This window comes from Triticum aestivum, chromosome 1B, assembly GCF_018294505.1.
Source record: "Triticum aestivum cultivar Chinese Spring chromosome 1B, IWGSC CS RefSeq v2.1, whole genome shotgun sequence".
Lineage (NCBI taxonomy): Eukaryota > Viridiplantae > Streptophyta > Magnoliopsida > Poales > Poaceae > Triticum > Triticum aestivum.
The window spans coordinates 676,211,822-676,228,069 of record NC_057795.1 but is presented as its reverse complement, the minus strand read 5'-3'; the positions used below and the strand labels follow the sequence as shown (position 1 = coordinate 676,228,069).

Here is a 16,248-nt window from a genome sequence, read left to right as displayed (position 1 = left end):
ATGAATAGTACGACATTAATATTTCATATTTTTCAAGTTGGATAAAATTGTTGGTGCAATATGCGTATGTTCCTTTACTTTGTTGTGCACCAGAGAATTACCAATACGCTTTTTATACTTCCTGACACCACCTGGTACTGCTACGATTATTTGAACGCCCTCTTAGTAGTAACCTTTTTTTTGGATCAATAGTCTTTTAGGGGTTTGGCTCTATATTCATTGATGGTTACCAAATCCTCATTTGTTAAGTTTGTATTCTTATATAATTTCGTTCTCAGGATTTAATTGTGGCTACGTTTATAGCAAGAACATTTCATACCTTACCTGTACTCTTTTTGTTTGGTGTATATTAGCATATGTTTCGAAAATTCGATATGGGTCATACCATCATATAGTAGTATTATCCCAGGGGTTGGTCCTCCTCGAGATCCACGCCCATGCATGTATAGGCCACCGTATTCACTTCGGGAATTCATTTCTGCACAGAGGCGAAGTCGTTTGTCTGATATCATTTATGAGGTTCAGCTAAATTGGTCCACTACGGTCTTATGTCCATGCGTTTTTCTTGGACCCGCGTATCAAGCACCTGGGCTGCCTTCGCCCGGTGGCTGGCCGCATCTATCTTGACCAGCAACAGAAGAACCTCCCCTCAAAAAAAAAGCAACAGAAGAACCAGGTACCCCAGCATGCCGCCAGCCGGCTCTCTTGCTAATCTCATCCTGGACGGAGCCGCCCCACGCCTCGCCGCCGCCAGGAAAGATGGGCAATCTGAGATGCACAACAGAACAGGACAGCTACAGCGGATTAGATATAGAGGAAAATTGGTGGACAGGGGGTCGGCTGGGGTGGCCGTGGTCACCTGCACACCGAATCCACAGGAAAACCTCGCCGGCAGCCGCGGCGGTGGCCGCTCCCGCGGCCGCCCAGGACGCATCCGCCTCCATTCAGCGCCCCTCTTCTCTCGCCTCCATTTCCTTTTAGTTTTTGTCGGTAGCTTCCGCTGTTTTCACCATTTTTTCCCTCCTGCAAAGGGATAACAACAGCTTACAGCTAGCGCACACCCCCGCGAGCTGGATGGGTACGAAAAAATATCTGGACCATGGTACATGATCTACACTCGCAGTTGTTCCCGCGGTCCAACTCCGTCGTCTCCCGTTTTCTCTGTGCGGAGCCGACCCACGTGTCCCCCGTATTCATACCGTATCCCCGCTCTGTGGGGTGGCCCGCTGGCGAATTCCACCAATTTCTGGAGATCGCTCGCATGGCATTCAATGCGCCCAGCTGCCCCCGATCTGCACGGTTCAACGGCCCTGATAGTACTACTCCCTCCTTACCAGTTTATAAGGCTCATTTCAAAATCGCCAGATTTCCATAACATAAGGCTCAATTCGTGGTCCGCTCGATTGAAGCGCTGCGGTCGTTTCGATCCCTACGCACACAATTAATTCGCTGGCTGCTGTTCTCGTACGAAGAGAAATGGCCAACTCCTTTCCTCTCCCTCGCTGCATGCATGCATGCATGCACCACCCACTTCTTTAAAACGACTCGAAACACTCGTGTTCTTTCACCCACCCTCCTCTACTCTTTTCATCCACATACAAAACGAGAGCAGCAAAGCGATGTCAGATTGGATTCCGGACGTCGAGAAGGAGCTCCAGCCATTGGTGATGGGCACGGAGAACTCCGGCGGCGCCGTAGCCATGGGCGCTGCTGACGCAGCTGTCAACGGAGATGCAGTCCGCACAGTCCGCCGCTGATGATGTGTTTGATGCACACGCAGAGAGCCAGCTTCCCGCCGGAGGCGAGGGTCAGCACGAAGCTGATGATGAAGTGGGGGCGCTTCTGGACCAAGTCGAGGCGTTCGTCGATAACTTCTCAGCGCTCCTCGACAAGGTCGAGCAGCTCGTGCACCAGCTCACGATCACCCAGGTCGAGAAAAATGGTGTGGCTAAACTTGCTTGCTGCCCACCACTTTAGTACAGTGCATGTACGATTTGCTATGGCGGGAGAGGCAGTGTTCGAGTTCGCGGCCCCAACGCTGAAAACCCAAAAATTGAGCTAATGGCACCAGAGGATTTTGGTGGCAGTGCTTCTTTCATTTGTTGTTTGGCGCCGTGCATGCAAACCATGAAAATGAAACTGGCCTATGCATGCGCCATGCAGATGAGAGAGAGAGGTGAGAGAGACCGCGCGCACGGGCCGGATTAGTTTTGAGGTCAGGCGGGAGAGAGCGCGCGCATGCAGTAAGTTCTGAGCGGAGGCGGGAGAGAGCGCGCGCATGCAGCCGTTAGCGCGCAGCATATAGAGCACGCGGGCGCTGGAGTTATTGCGTTGGGGGTCGAACGGCCGAGAATTAATATTGCGGCGCGCACAGTTTTCGCCAAGAAAAAGCCCAAAGCTTATTGGGCACTTTCTAAACCAGCTCAATTCATCCCAGCCAATAGACATTTCCCTTGGTTGGTGAGATTTCAGATATGAGCCTTATAAACCGGTAAGGAGGGAGTACCATATAGTAGTACGACCCATACCGGCGCTCTCCATATGTTTTCTATGATGCTACCCAATAAACTATTGTCGCATTGGCCCAATGTTCAAGCCCCTATAATGAGAGCCATGTAACAAGGATTTTCAACTTCCAATGAGAGCTAACAATGTGAAGCAATGGAGGATTATGTCCAATAAACAAGCAAAGGTGGAAGAAATCAAATCCAGATTCGATTGACTTTTAAATCGACCAACTCGCTTTCACTCAATTTTTTGTAAATACATGGTGTGTCCTCTTCTTGAAGTATAAATTGATGAGCTGAAATCATGTTATGACGAGGATGAATGAGTGTCATATATCTATTCCATTATCCAAACACAAGAGATTGTGAACGAGTGAAGTTACTTTACATGGAAGTAATGCAACTTTGTTCACATTTTTGTGCTATTTGCAAATTTTCTGTTTGGCAACAAGCATTGTACTTCCTGATAAATACAAAATTTATCACTACCGTGTTAAATTGAGTCCATTTTTAGTACTTCCATGAAATAAGTTAATAGCTAATGAGTATCCAAGGTAAACAAAAAAAATCATGGTACAATAAATACAATTTTTACATCAATTTGGAAGTTGGTTCCCGCCGCAACGCGCGGGGAATCATCTAGTATAAATAGGAGGGCATCCTTTTTGTATGTACAATTGATGAATCCTAAATAAAGAGCTCTCCAACCATAATTCTCTGTGTCAATTTTACTTTAAGAAACGATGCTAATCAATAATCTGATTAGAGGCTGACATTGGACCACACGACTACTGTCGATTCTAGCATAATCTCATGGCTGACATATCACCATTTTGGCCCGCTGCTAACCGCTCGCATATCACGCATCCCTAATTACTCGTTTGTTTATTGTCTGGCACGTCGTTCATCTCTCCTGCCATGAACACACCCCCCCCCCCTACGGCCCTACCTTGTTGTCAACCCCACCACCAATGTACTCTTCAATTACGCCGCCTAGTTCCCATCTACTCCCTCCGTCCCAAAATAATTGTCTCAACAGACACTTATTTTGGAAGGACGAAGTACTACGCACCATGCTTCCTTCACAACTCGCAGCCGACCACACCATCCACCCTCGCTACCTAGATATGATTCCCTGCCATTCCCACTCCATGTACCACACCATCGATGCCCCCTTAGGGAGACCTCAATGTTACACTATGTCGGCATTAGGAGGGCGTGCCCACAATCTCCTCCCAGTTTGGTGCTTCACCAGGTTACCCAGAGGTTCAACCTACTGTCGGTGTACCACTCTTTTGCCAGAGAACATGTAGATGCCTCCAGTCGTATTTCCCTCTTTGAAACCCCTCCTCAGAATATAAAGTATCGCACTCCATCAATCCCCCCCCCACCCCCACCCCTCGCTTCCATCACCTCATGTCCTTTGTTCATATTATTGTCAATTTAATGATATTTAATTTCAGCAAGTAATTAGGTATCTAATACATTGTGTGCTTAATATTCATGGGTACATATATTCATTGTGCGCTAAGCATTAACGATTGTTGGTGTAAAAATTGTTCTATCCATGCATTATGTCATAAGGTCATCAAGAATTTTAGTTGTTTTAGGTTTTTAGACTAACCGAACTCGCATAGCTACTCCCTTTGTTCCAAAATAAGTGTTGTGGTTTTTGTTCAAATTTGAACTAAAACCACACCACTTATTTTGGATTAGAGGGAGTAGTTGTTAGTTTCTAGTTTCAAATTTGAATGCTTCCAGTAAAGTTAAGAATTATCGATATAGCAACATGCTTCTTATATATGGAGCTTCCAAAGTGTACTTCAATTGTATAGATAGAATTTGCTGCAAATACTTCAACTCACTTGTTGAATTTCCAGTATAGTTCGCAGAAACATACATCTACATGTTCGTGTGTACTTTGTTTAATTTCCATTTCAATTTTGTATGCTTCCAGTTAAATTGGATCCTTGTGACATAGTACACTTCAAAGTGCATCATACTAACTAATTCTACACCCGGGGCACTCCTTTCATGCTTCATATTCAAGTTTGTTCTAATTCCAAATTTGTATGCTTCCAACTAATACAATACCTAGTTATCCTCGTTACTGATTTGTACTCTTTTCTCATTACCGTATTTTGAGTCCACGTGACTAACACCTTAGCCACTATGTTTGGCTAAGAGATAATGGACACCCTAATACTCAATGGTCCCAGTATCTCTCCATCGCTGGAGGAGCAAGTCCTGGTCTTGGCATATCGAACACCACAACATACTTTCTTGGTATAACCGAAAGCTACCATTATAGTCACCCAGTTAAGGAGTGACGTTTGGCAACATCAAAGTAACCATCTGGCATCCGGTTATATGGTTTCCGCATGGTCTATGGACACAAGTAAATGTTAATACCTTAAATGAGAATACCGACAACATATTGACGAGCGATCACACACTATTTCATAAGTTGGGTCTATCCAACACCATTGTTATAATAACAATGTGTACACATTATTCTAGGCGTAATTGTTACAATAACAATGCCTACGGTTAAGAAAGCGGAACTGTAAATAATACATGAGCCAGTCCAAAGGCATGACTAGGGATGTGTTTGGTGTTTATTCTTCCATGCATATTAATAGTTGGAAGACCATGTTTGTTTATGGGAACCCTGAGTTGAGAATCATCACTTGATGGGGGAACACCTCACAAATCTACAGGCAGTACAGCAGGACCCATTGATTGTTTGTGGCGACTACAATGAAGCACTTCGGCAACATGAACAATTTTCGAGCTCGTTGCATGCTGAACGCCAAATGACTGCCATTTGAGACTGTTTGATGATGTGTGAACTTTCGGACCTGGAATTCTTAGGTGTTCCATTTAGATACGATAATGGCAGCGGGGCGACCACAATGTCCGCATGCAGATGTACAGGGCATGTGTGGATGAAGCTTGGAGGGAGATGTTTTCATTCGCTAGAGTGCTTCATCTAGACACCTTCTACTCTTACATTGCCCATCATGGTACGCTTTACAACCGACGAGGGACAACAACATTGCCAACCACCCACCCTCCCCCCCCGGTACGAGATTATGTGGGAGCGTGACCCGTCCTTCCCAGAGAAAATTGCAGCGTCATGGGCAATGAAACGACCCGTTGGTAACCTTGCTTCGGTATGTGATTCTCTTATGGAGTTGATGAATAACTTGCTCTCATGGAGCAAGTATAATTTTGATCATGTAATGAAGTATATAGAGAAGCTATGGTCCCAGATGGCTAATCTACAGCTTGTTGATGCCATTCATGTGGCGATCCAGCAAAAAATGAATCAACTCGACGAACTACTGTATAGAGATGGGATTCTTTGGCTGTAGTATTTACGAACCACATGGGTGAAGGAGGGCGAGCGCAAGACCTACTACATTTTTCAATGGGCAGTCTGGAGAGCATGGGAAAATCGTATAAAAAGATTCCGCAAAAAGGATGGTACTTGGTGTGAGGCCCCTTCTGATATTGAACGTATGGCGGCTTCGTATTTTAAGGAGCTATTTACAAAATATCGGGCCCTAGCCCCTGATGTGGTTTTGGATTGCATAATACGAAAGGTAACAGAGTTGATGAATGAAAAATTAGGTGCCCCGTACTCAGAAGTGGAGGTCTCAAATGTGTTATCTCATATTAGCCCCTTGAAGGCCCCTGGTATGGATGGGTTTTCGACTTTGTTTTATCAGCGTAACTAGGTTGTTCTAAAGAACAAAATAATTGCAGTGGTTCTGCAATTATTTCACACAGAATCACAGCGAATGGAGTTAATGAAACGCCATAATTATGATCCCAAAGGTTCTCCATCCCATGGATCTGAAGGATTTCAGACAAATAATTCTTTGCAATGTGGTGTAAACATTATTTCTAAGTGTTTGGTTAACTGACTGAGACCCTTCCTCGCGGAACTCATCTAGTAAAACCGAACTGCTTTCGTTCCTGGTCGGTTTATTTTGGATAATCGTATAATTGCTTTCGACTACATCCATTATATACATCCTCTAAAAAATAACTCTCAACTTGTTGTGCTTATAAGTTGGATTTGTGGAAGGCTTACGATTGTGTTGATTGGGATTTTCTGGAGAAGGTACTTATCAAATTGCGCTTCTCTCTAATATGGATCTCTCGGATTATGGCGTGCATGACCCCGATGAGGAACTCAATGCAATTCAGTAGAAGATTGGTATAACCTTTCTCCCCCTTTAGGGGCCTCCGCCAAGTTAACACATTGTCGCCTTTTTATTTCTCTTTGTGGCTGACGTGCTTTCTGCTCTCATCAACAACTCAGTTGCGAACGAGGGGCTGGAAGGAGTTCAAATTGTAGAGGTGCTCCAGTTATTACCCATCTCTTATTTGCGGACAATTCAATATTACTCTTTTGAGCTTGTTAAAGGCTTGCTGTACACATATCCATCAGCGAAGGGTCAAGTTATAAACCCTGCAAAGTGTTAAATCTTTTTCTCGGATAATTGCCTTGAGGCGGTGACTGAGGAAGTTAAGAGTATTCTGGAAATTACATAGGAAGTGTTTGAACCCAAATATTTGGGGCTTCCGGTGCAGAAGGGAGAATGCATAAGGGGAGGTTTGAGATAATGCAAGTGATTCTGAGAAAAAGATTAGTTGACTGAAGCAAACATTACATGTCTTCTGGCAGTAAGGAGTTGTTAATCAAATCCGTTCCTCAGCCTATCTCCACCTATGTATGAGTGATTTCCATCTCCCGGCATTGGTTTTTGATGATTTGACTTGTATGATGCGTCATTACTAGTGGGGGTGGAGAAATGAAAAAGAATATGGCGTGGTTGAGTTGGATGTTACCAAAATCTAAAGTTGGTATCGGGTTCAGAGATATGAGAGCCTTTAACCAAGCATTACTAGCAAAGCAAGCTTGGAGGCCAATAGATGCCCCTGAGAGCTTATGTGCACGGCTACTACATGTTAGTACTACCCGCATGGGGATATGTTGGATACAGTTTGTTACAGCAATGCATCGGCTGTTTGGAGGGGAATTGAGCATGGACTGGAACTTGTCAAGCAGGGACTTATTTGGAGAGTGGGTGACGGGTCTCTCATTAGAACCTGGCACAACCCATGGATCCCAAGGCCACTAGATTTCTGGCTATAACGCCGAAGTGAAATTGCCGTTATAACTGGGTTGTGGATTCCTCGATGAACACGGGGCTTGGAACATGTAACGTCTGGATGATCTCTTCTGGCCGATGGATGTGCAAGAGTGCCCACCGGTTAGTCACAAGCAAGCATGATGAATCATTTGCTGGGGGGGTGGGGGGGGCGACGAGCTGCCACCTTGAGGGAGAACGTCCAGCCTGGCACTGCATATAGAATTCGACGATACGTAATTTTTTTTTGAAAATTACGGCATGGAAGGCGGTTGTAGGTACTCCCTCCGTTTCTTTTTACCCCGCATATAAGATTTGGTCAAAGTCAAACTACACAAAGTTTGACCAAATTTATATAAAAAAAATATGAACATCTACAATACTAAAACTATATAGTATGAAAATACGTTTCATGATGCATTTGATAATATTGATTTCATATTGTGAATGTTTATATTTTTTAATATAAAGTTAGTCAAACTCTTGCCACGAACCAAACCAAGTCATATAGACACCTATCAACACGTGGTACTTGCTCCCTGTGTGGTGACAACGTACAACAGAGCTTTCATGCTAGTGTGGCTTGTGGACATGTTCTCCTCCTACTAGATGACTCGTTGCGCCAATGGCGCAAAGGCCGAGAGGGAGCCAAGTATTGTGAGAATATTTAGACACCCAAGTCAAAAATCAAATGTGGCCAACACTCCCGCATTCTCTACTTGAAAGCCATCTTTTCTCACCGGATCAAACATAGATACATGATTCTTCAAGAGCAAATTTCAAAGAAAATATAAAGCATGGAAGGCTTTAAGTTGTACTATTGAGACCATACCACCATATCTCCATTTAGTTTCTTTGGAAATCTAAAGGTCTAAGAGGATGGTACATGTGAGAAGCTGTGAATCCACAACAAAAAACTAAACTAACTTCCAAACAAACATTTCAAGTTTGGAAGCCACAAAGAAGCAGCCCAGATCTCTCGTTGTAGTGCAGGTACATGTCCTTAATCCTGCATCCACAGCCCATAATTTTTCAATACCTAAATCCACGAAATCCAACCAAAGGAAATCATGGCAGAAACATGCGCCGTGTCTTACATCTCCGAGAAGGATTTCTTGGCATTCTTGTGCAGGTTGGACACAGCAATCCTCGCTGTGAACTGCAGAAGAACCACACAGACACCTTCCTTCAACTTGCCCTTGGGGAGGAGGGGGGCAACACTTGCAGCGCCGCGACAAATATGTCTTTTCTGTCCCTCTATCCCTACTATTTGAAAACAAGGATCTCCACTGATAGAAAGATGCCAAGGACAACCAGAATAAGGACAATAAGCAAAGTGTACCCGGCAGTTCAGGCTTTACCCCAACAAGAACAGACCATGGTCAATTCACACAAGCATGAAAAAGCAGGCAAAGCACACCATGATACACGGCTAACAATTGAAATAAGTGCGCAAATCATGTCCACACGCAACCACAAAATATGAATGGCATGAGGCAAAAGAAAACACAATGTCGGGCCAAACCCAGAATATCAACACGACCAATGAAGCAAGAATAATGACAATACATAGGTCACACAATAAATGCAATTTTCAGAAAAAAGGAAAGGAAGAAACCCTGATAAGCAGAAGAAAGAAGAAGAAAACTTGATCAACAGAAGAGAGAAATGGCGACCTCCAAGAACGTACAACATAAAAAAAAGAAGTAATCATGCCACATGCATTGCACTAAACAGCTCATTATTATTAGGACCTGTGTGCATATCCAAACTTCTTAAGATTCTGTGTAGAGCAGAAATTTTGAAACGACCCAGAAAATTTTAGTAAGAAATAAAATACAGGAACTACAAAAACTAATTAATCCAGGTGGTCTATGCACCACAAATCAGGAATCCTACAATTACACTACTATAAACATATGTCTACTGCATTCCAAGTGCTCATTCCAAGTGCTCTTATATTACATCCGTCTTTTTAATATGAAATCCATCATCCTAACACATGTCTCGTGCTTGATTTTTCTCTAGCAAAACATGAGGCGATAAGCTGTTCAGTTCTATGTACATACTCCGATATCCAGGAAGTGACTACTTTCATGTTAGAAAATCATGTAAAGACATGGGTTTGACAGAATTTATAACGACTTGATAAAAAAAGGGCATCCAACAATTATGGTGCTGTAAACGTCCATCATGATGAACCTAATTGACTATCCCATCAGTATGTAGAAAGGGACACTAATAGCAATAAGTAGTCCCTCCGTAAACTAATATAAGAGCGTTTAGAATACTAAAGTAGTGATCTAAACGCTTTTATATTAGTTTACAGAGGGAGTACCTTATAATAAATCAATGATGCTACTCGACAACCATATTTCTGTAGAAACTTAATTAGAAATACATTTAACTGTAAAATGTCAGTGACAATGGAATACTACCTTCAGTATGCTTACCACCAAAGCAGCCAAGAATATTTTCAGGAAAATGTCGGTCTAGAAAATGTTAAACTGAAATTTGATTGGAATCCCATTTGCAGAACAAAAGCGAATCTCAGCTGATTCCTTTGTCGATAAACAAGCGATTGTATTTAAGCAAAAGCAAGGAAGTGAAAAGAAAACTCATATATTACTTCCTCCTTGAAAGGAAACAAATTAGCCTCTAAATTTGGCCGCCAGCACCAAAGAAAGGAAAAAAAATACAGAAGGAAGAAAACAGCAGACAAACGAAATAAACGAAAGCTTACAAGAGGAAGCAGAAAGAGGTCATTCCAGAACGCAACTGAATAAGTGAATATTAGAGCATCACTTGTTAGAATTACCCTCCTAGGCCCTCTGTGATCAATTTGCACCAAAAACACAAGAGCAATCTAAGGAAAATATATTCAGCATACATGGCAACCCAACGCACCAAATCCACCAGAACAAAGAACGCGAAACTTTATTAATACCTCATGTACAACAACATATCCCTTCTCTGGTGTTCCGCAGATGATGAAACATATGGATCGAGTGGTATAAAAATATGCAACAACTGATCTGCTCTGGTTCAACCATCTTCACCACAGACAAGAGGGGATTGGCATCCAGGGTTTTCCCACGTCCTGTACATCAAACACGCGGCGATTGGCGAATGCTTCTCGCACATTGGCACGGCTGACCCAGCCTGTGTGGATCGACTATAAATTTATCAGTACTCTAGAGAATTAATGTGGTACACTTAGCAACACACACTAACATCTTCCCAGTAATATATAACATAAGAATAAAGAAAGAGCAAACGGTACCAACAAAGCTGAAATCTACAAAATTCCAGTACACCTCCAGCATGCCAAACACAACAAAATGATCATTGACCAAAAGGCAACAGAATGAAATACAAAAATTATATTGTTTCTGGCACAAGTTGACAAGGAGAAGAAAAGACATGTGTATGCACTATTTTAATATTTACAAAAGCATAATTACATCTGGCATCGAGAAGCTGTAATATGAAGACAATAATTAATTAATTATACAGTTGGAACAATGTGAACACAGTGATGTACTTATATACTGTAATTTATGATTCGTAACAACAAAAAAGATAAATAATATGCAAGTCAAAGTACTCTGGATTCAAGAAAAGCATGTCCAGCATACATATACATGTCTTGTACGACTAAACATACCTGCATCAGAAGGAACTGTTTTGGCATCCGAGGTGGACGATGAAATAGGATCTCCCATATGCTTTCGTAGGAAAGTTCAAGTTTGTATTTCTTCCAAGTCGTAGATCAGGCAAAAGTAAATCTTCTTCATAGCAAATCCAAACTCAACAGAAACATCTATTCCGCTCCACAGAATAGATAGAACTCTTTCCCTCAGAATCATCTTATATAAACAAACATTCTAGGAGCCAATGGTTTAACAAAAGCAAAAGAAAATTTTGGGCTGGTAGATTTTGCACAAACAAAATTGGTGGAACAATAAAACAAATTAAGAGCAGTTGAGATCAAGAAAGGTCGGAATGGAAATTCATACAAAACCTGCAGCATATGTGATACATCTTATCATTAAAAAACATGTATTATGGGCACAAATTATATCGAGGCATCTTTACTTTCACAGAGCTAAAAACGTCACATTTATAATCCAAGCACAAGCTCGACCAAAACATCCACAAGCCTACATAACAATTAGGAAAAATCTGGTAGATGGAAAACACTCAATGCACTGCATCAGCTATTCAACCTGGCAGGAAAATCTGACCATAAAATTCACACATCCCACTGAGCATTCCATCGAACAGCACCTGGAAATCCTTCAAGGGCCGTATAGAAGCACGATTATTAGCAATGAATCACAGAACTATAACTAAGCAGGAAATTTTGCTTATTAGCCTTTTCTATGGGATTTCTAAGGTACTCAGCAAAAACATTTCAAAAAATGCTTTCAAGATTTGTAGGTTGAATCTTTTTCCTGAGCGTAAAAGATTATAATTAAAGTACTTAGTGTGTAGCTCTTGCAAGAGTATTACTTCATGTGTGAACAATTAGAATGCTTGCCCTATACTTCAAATTTTTGTGTCCCGGACGGCTATTACTCTCTGCTGAAATTCTTGATTTCGCAGAAAGATTTACTCAAGAAGCAACAATGAGACCATATTTCATGGAAAAATATATTATAATAACAGATTTAGTCGAAGCGGAATGGCAGTCAGGTAGACTATTTCTTTTAACAAGAAGAAATTGAAGAACTATAGCATAGTCTATCCTCGCATTTGCACCTCTCACGCCAACTAAGATAAACCAAAGGATGGACTTGGACAGGAAAATCGAAGAGACGGTAATGAATTGGTACACCTGTGGATGGGTTAGACAACAAGTAGTCGCCGGCAAGGACGCCCAGGCCTGGATGAGAACACCCTCCCCCACGCGCAGTTTGGATTTGGGCAGACACAAAAAGCACACACTGCCACATAACCAAATGGTATGAAAGTACCAGCAGCGACCAACCAAACCGAATAAAGCACATGAATGGTTGTGAAGGAAGCTAATATTATATGCATCTCACAACTCGTGACCAAATGTAATTGAAAATTCAAAATACTGAAGATCTGCTCTGCATTTTTAGAAAGTCAAAATACTAAAGATCTCTAATGCAATATAACAATAAGGAAGCAAACAAGGCACACATGATTTAAATTATGGTCGCTTAGCTTCTAAAATTTTCCCCTTATATGACAGCCTTGCTCCCAGAAAGAGCCATTACTGTATTTGGATTTCTTATATGAAAAAAGATCAAGAACTAAAAACTATGTTCAGCAAGACATCCTCTGCACCACTGGTACAAGCAAAACTCACCAGAGAAATTTCCATTAGCAATCTCCAAGGCTCAAGTAGGAAAAAAATCAAAAAGGAGTAAACTGAATGGGACGGAGATGAAATACCCGCGGACGGGTTGGAGACTGCGATGCCACTGGCAAGGACGCCCATCAAACTATGTTTCTTCTGTTATAAGCTTTTCTTTTACTTCATCTTGGAGCTGTGAAGAAAACCATCTAGATATGAGCCTTCGATCTTTAAACCAACCATTTGCATGCATAAATTAGTTGCCTCGGTTTCCTTGGGTTGTATCATATAACAAAGAACAGAACAACATAGATCTCTACCAGAGCCATAATTGTCTTGAGTAAATGGAAGTTAGAGAGATAAATGAGAATCCATGAGGTAAAAACGAATTAGAAAAATTGCCGCAAAAATCCTCAGTGTCTGCCATTCTTCTCTGTGTGGTCAGGCCGCTGCAACCAAAACAGAAGGTATCACAACTCATAGGTATCGGAAGTTCTAAACTGTAACCAAAGCATAGCTAACCATCAGCATCTCACCTGACCTACCAAAATTATTGAAAGACCAGCACCAAAATTACACCCCATCAATAATGCAGGCCAAGCAAAGACAAAAAGTAAAGCAGCTAGCATCAAGATATAATCCAGGAACAACATAACTTTTGAGACCTTGCATCCAAAGCTGGTGAAACCACTCTGTAATACAAAAACATTCTCACACGATGGACAAACCCGGTGAAGCACGGCAGAGAGCAATGGCTATGTCAGAGCACCAGACCTAATCATGCACATCCTTTCCTTGAAGGATCACATCCTTGCAATTAATCTTCATATAGAGTTATTTTTGTTAGCAAGCCAGTTCCCAAATCTGCACCTCTCCTTTTGCATCTGTATCTACCAGCTCTCCTTTTGCATATGTATCGAAGATAAACCAAAATAGGTAAAAAGGTAGATCGAGTACATTGCACACCCAACAAGCATAAACCAAAGTGTGGATTGAGCAGAAAATAAGGGAACAAGCGGGAAGAAGTTGCATTACCTGGAGGTGGGTTGCAGACGGCGAGGTCGCCAGCAAGGACAGCCAACGCTGGCCGAGGTCACCCAACATTTCCGGCATGCCATGTGCATCTCCCTGGTGCTTCACCTTCTTGCTGCTGCATATGAGCATACACCCAGATCAATTAATATAATTGTTTCTTTCTTTGCGGAAATGAAAACTAACAGGAATAAGTCACCTGCTCAATCTATCTTTTGGCATGTTCTTCTTCTCCTTATGGTTCATTGTCAACCACTGGCCGTAGTATGTCAGATTACCAACCAGTGCAGCAGCAGCAGATTCCACCCTGCAACCCAATCACAATACTAAGAAAATGAAAGCACCAACATAACATATATTATTCTGAAACAGCAGCACAAAATGAAATGGCCTTAAAAACTTATTAATACAGATGCAAAGCAAACCAAAAGGCATCCCGAGTACTTCCAGAATAGCAGGTAGAACAAAAGGGAAGAAGCCAACAGAGAAAGCATCAGATTTCAGGACGTACCTGGCAAGTATTGATCTGGTCTATTTGATTCCGAGGAAAAAGGGGACGACGCCCAACAGAAGTGGCGGATGGGGCGTCGCGACCTGACCGAGCCGTCTTCGTGGCTGAGCCCGGCATCCTCCTCCTCCCCTCCTCTGTAGCTCCACCCATCGCAACGGGAGCGCCTCCTGGTGCTCTGCCCCCGCTGCTCCTTGGACCTGGCACCAACCTCTCCTCCACCCGGCGACTCCTTCCCTCCACCACCGGCCTCCAAACTATCCCTGCTCCTCCACCCCAGCATGAAGAAAGATCACCTCTTCTCCTGCTCCCTCTCACTTGCTGCCATCCATCCTCGGCGGATCCACAGCGCTGGAAGCTGGTGGGGTGAGGTGGCGGAAGGAGGAGGCGTGTGGATCTGGGCCGGCCGGATCAGCAACCCCGGCTCCTCATTTTCTCTTTCTTCCGCAAGGACCGATCCATGGCGCTGGATCGATTCGAGCGTCGCCCTTCCCTTGCAGGTCGCTGCCGCGCCCGCACGCCTCAGGTCCGGTGGGATCCGGGATGACGAGGGGGGATGGGATGCGTGAGGGGAAGGTCGCCGACGTGCCACCATCTCCCCCCTCCTCCTCCGCCACCAGAGGGCGCCACCGCCACCATCTCCCCCCTCCTCCTCCGCCACCAGAGGGCACCGCCGCCACCGTTGTCGAGGGAGTGGAGGGGATGAGGAGATTGGGAAGGCGGCTGTAGGGGAGGGGGAAAAGAATTAGGGTTGGAGACGAGGGAACGGAGACGAGGGAACGGGGATGGAGGAGAAAGCGGACGGGCGCGGGGCTCACCACGGCCTGCACGTTGAGCGCGTCTCTCGCGCGGTGCGGTGGTTTTCCCCTCGCATGGTGCGCTGCACCTGGCTGTATTTTCCCACGCGCGGCGCGGCGCGGTGCGGCGGTGTTTTTTCCCTCGCGTGGTACCATGCGCTCGAGGCATTGGTTGTGCCTAGCACTTCTTGAGGCTTTATATGTTAGATGGGAGTGAATGAGGTCTATTTGGCCGCTCCCTAAGAAGTCTCTCTTGATTGACATTGGTAAGGATTAGTTACTGAATGTCAAGGCGGCGTGCCGGGAAAATGTGCGAGACATGATTATCATGCTTATTTAGCGTATGCGGCAGCCCCGTGTGGATATGTTACATGAAAAGGAGATAGTCAAGTTCCTTCATAGGGACACAAAATCACTGATACACTCATGCTTCTATAGCACGGATGAGATGATCAAAGGAAAGATGCTACTGTTCGACTATGTACGTAGACATGAGGCCAAAATACCTAGCCCAGCAAACCGTGGTCGCCACCGGCAGACCATGTTGCCCTTTTGATCGATGGCTTATTCCTCGAGCAGGACGATATTGTTGTGGCTCTTATGGTGCTTCAGAGGCATGATGAAAGTGTGATCTTTGTTGCATATCGGTTTGTCTATAACTACAATAATGCTCTCGACGCGGAGATTGGCGCATTGATGCAAAGGATGGCTCTTGCCATCTACTCCATCCGTCCGAAAATACTTGTCATCAAAATGGATAAAAGGGATGTATCTGTTAGTGTTGATCTCCTCTTAGTTGGCCCAACGGCCAACTGAATCCTTGACTCAGTCCTGACCAGGGACACTCAACTCGACTGGGTTGCGGGCCCCTGTCGCGCAGCTCCATATAAGGGAGGTGGGGGCCACGAGT

The 16,248-nt window shown here is 43.7% G+C and overlaps 3 long non-coding RNA genes across 3 annotated transcripts; all 3 read right to left on the bottom strand.

Annotated features, from left to right (window-relative positions):
• Positions 1–8,465: 8,465 nt before the first annotated feature.
• LOC123148139 (uncharacterized) lies at positions 8,466–9,356 on the bottom strand. Its single transcript, XR_006473659.1, has 2 exons — positions 8,770–9,356; positions 8,466–8,681 (listed from the first exon to the last, which is right to left on the bottom strand). It is a non-coding gene; the product is annotated as an uncharacterized lncRNA (long non-coding RNA).
• An 870-nt stretch (positions 9,357–10,226) lies between these two features.
• Positions 10,227–12,482, bottom strand: LOC123148133 (uncharacterized). Its single transcript, XR_006473658.1, has 2 exons — positions 11,340–12,482; positions 10,227–10,834 (listed from the first exon to the last, which is right to left on the bottom strand). It is a non-coding gene; the product is annotated as an uncharacterized lncRNA (long non-coding RNA).
• A 349-nt stretch (positions 12,483–12,831) lies between these two features.
• LOC123148126 (uncharacterized) lies at positions 12,832–15,303 on the bottom strand. The gene is made up of 5 exons (XR_006473656.1): positions 14,545–15,303; positions 14,233–14,340; positions 14,037–14,151; positions 13,322–13,450; positions 12,832–13,194 (listed from the first exon to the last, which is right to left on the bottom strand). It is a non-coding gene; the product is annotated as an uncharacterized lncRNA (long non-coding RNA).
• Positions 15,304–16,248: the final 945 nt, after the last annotated feature.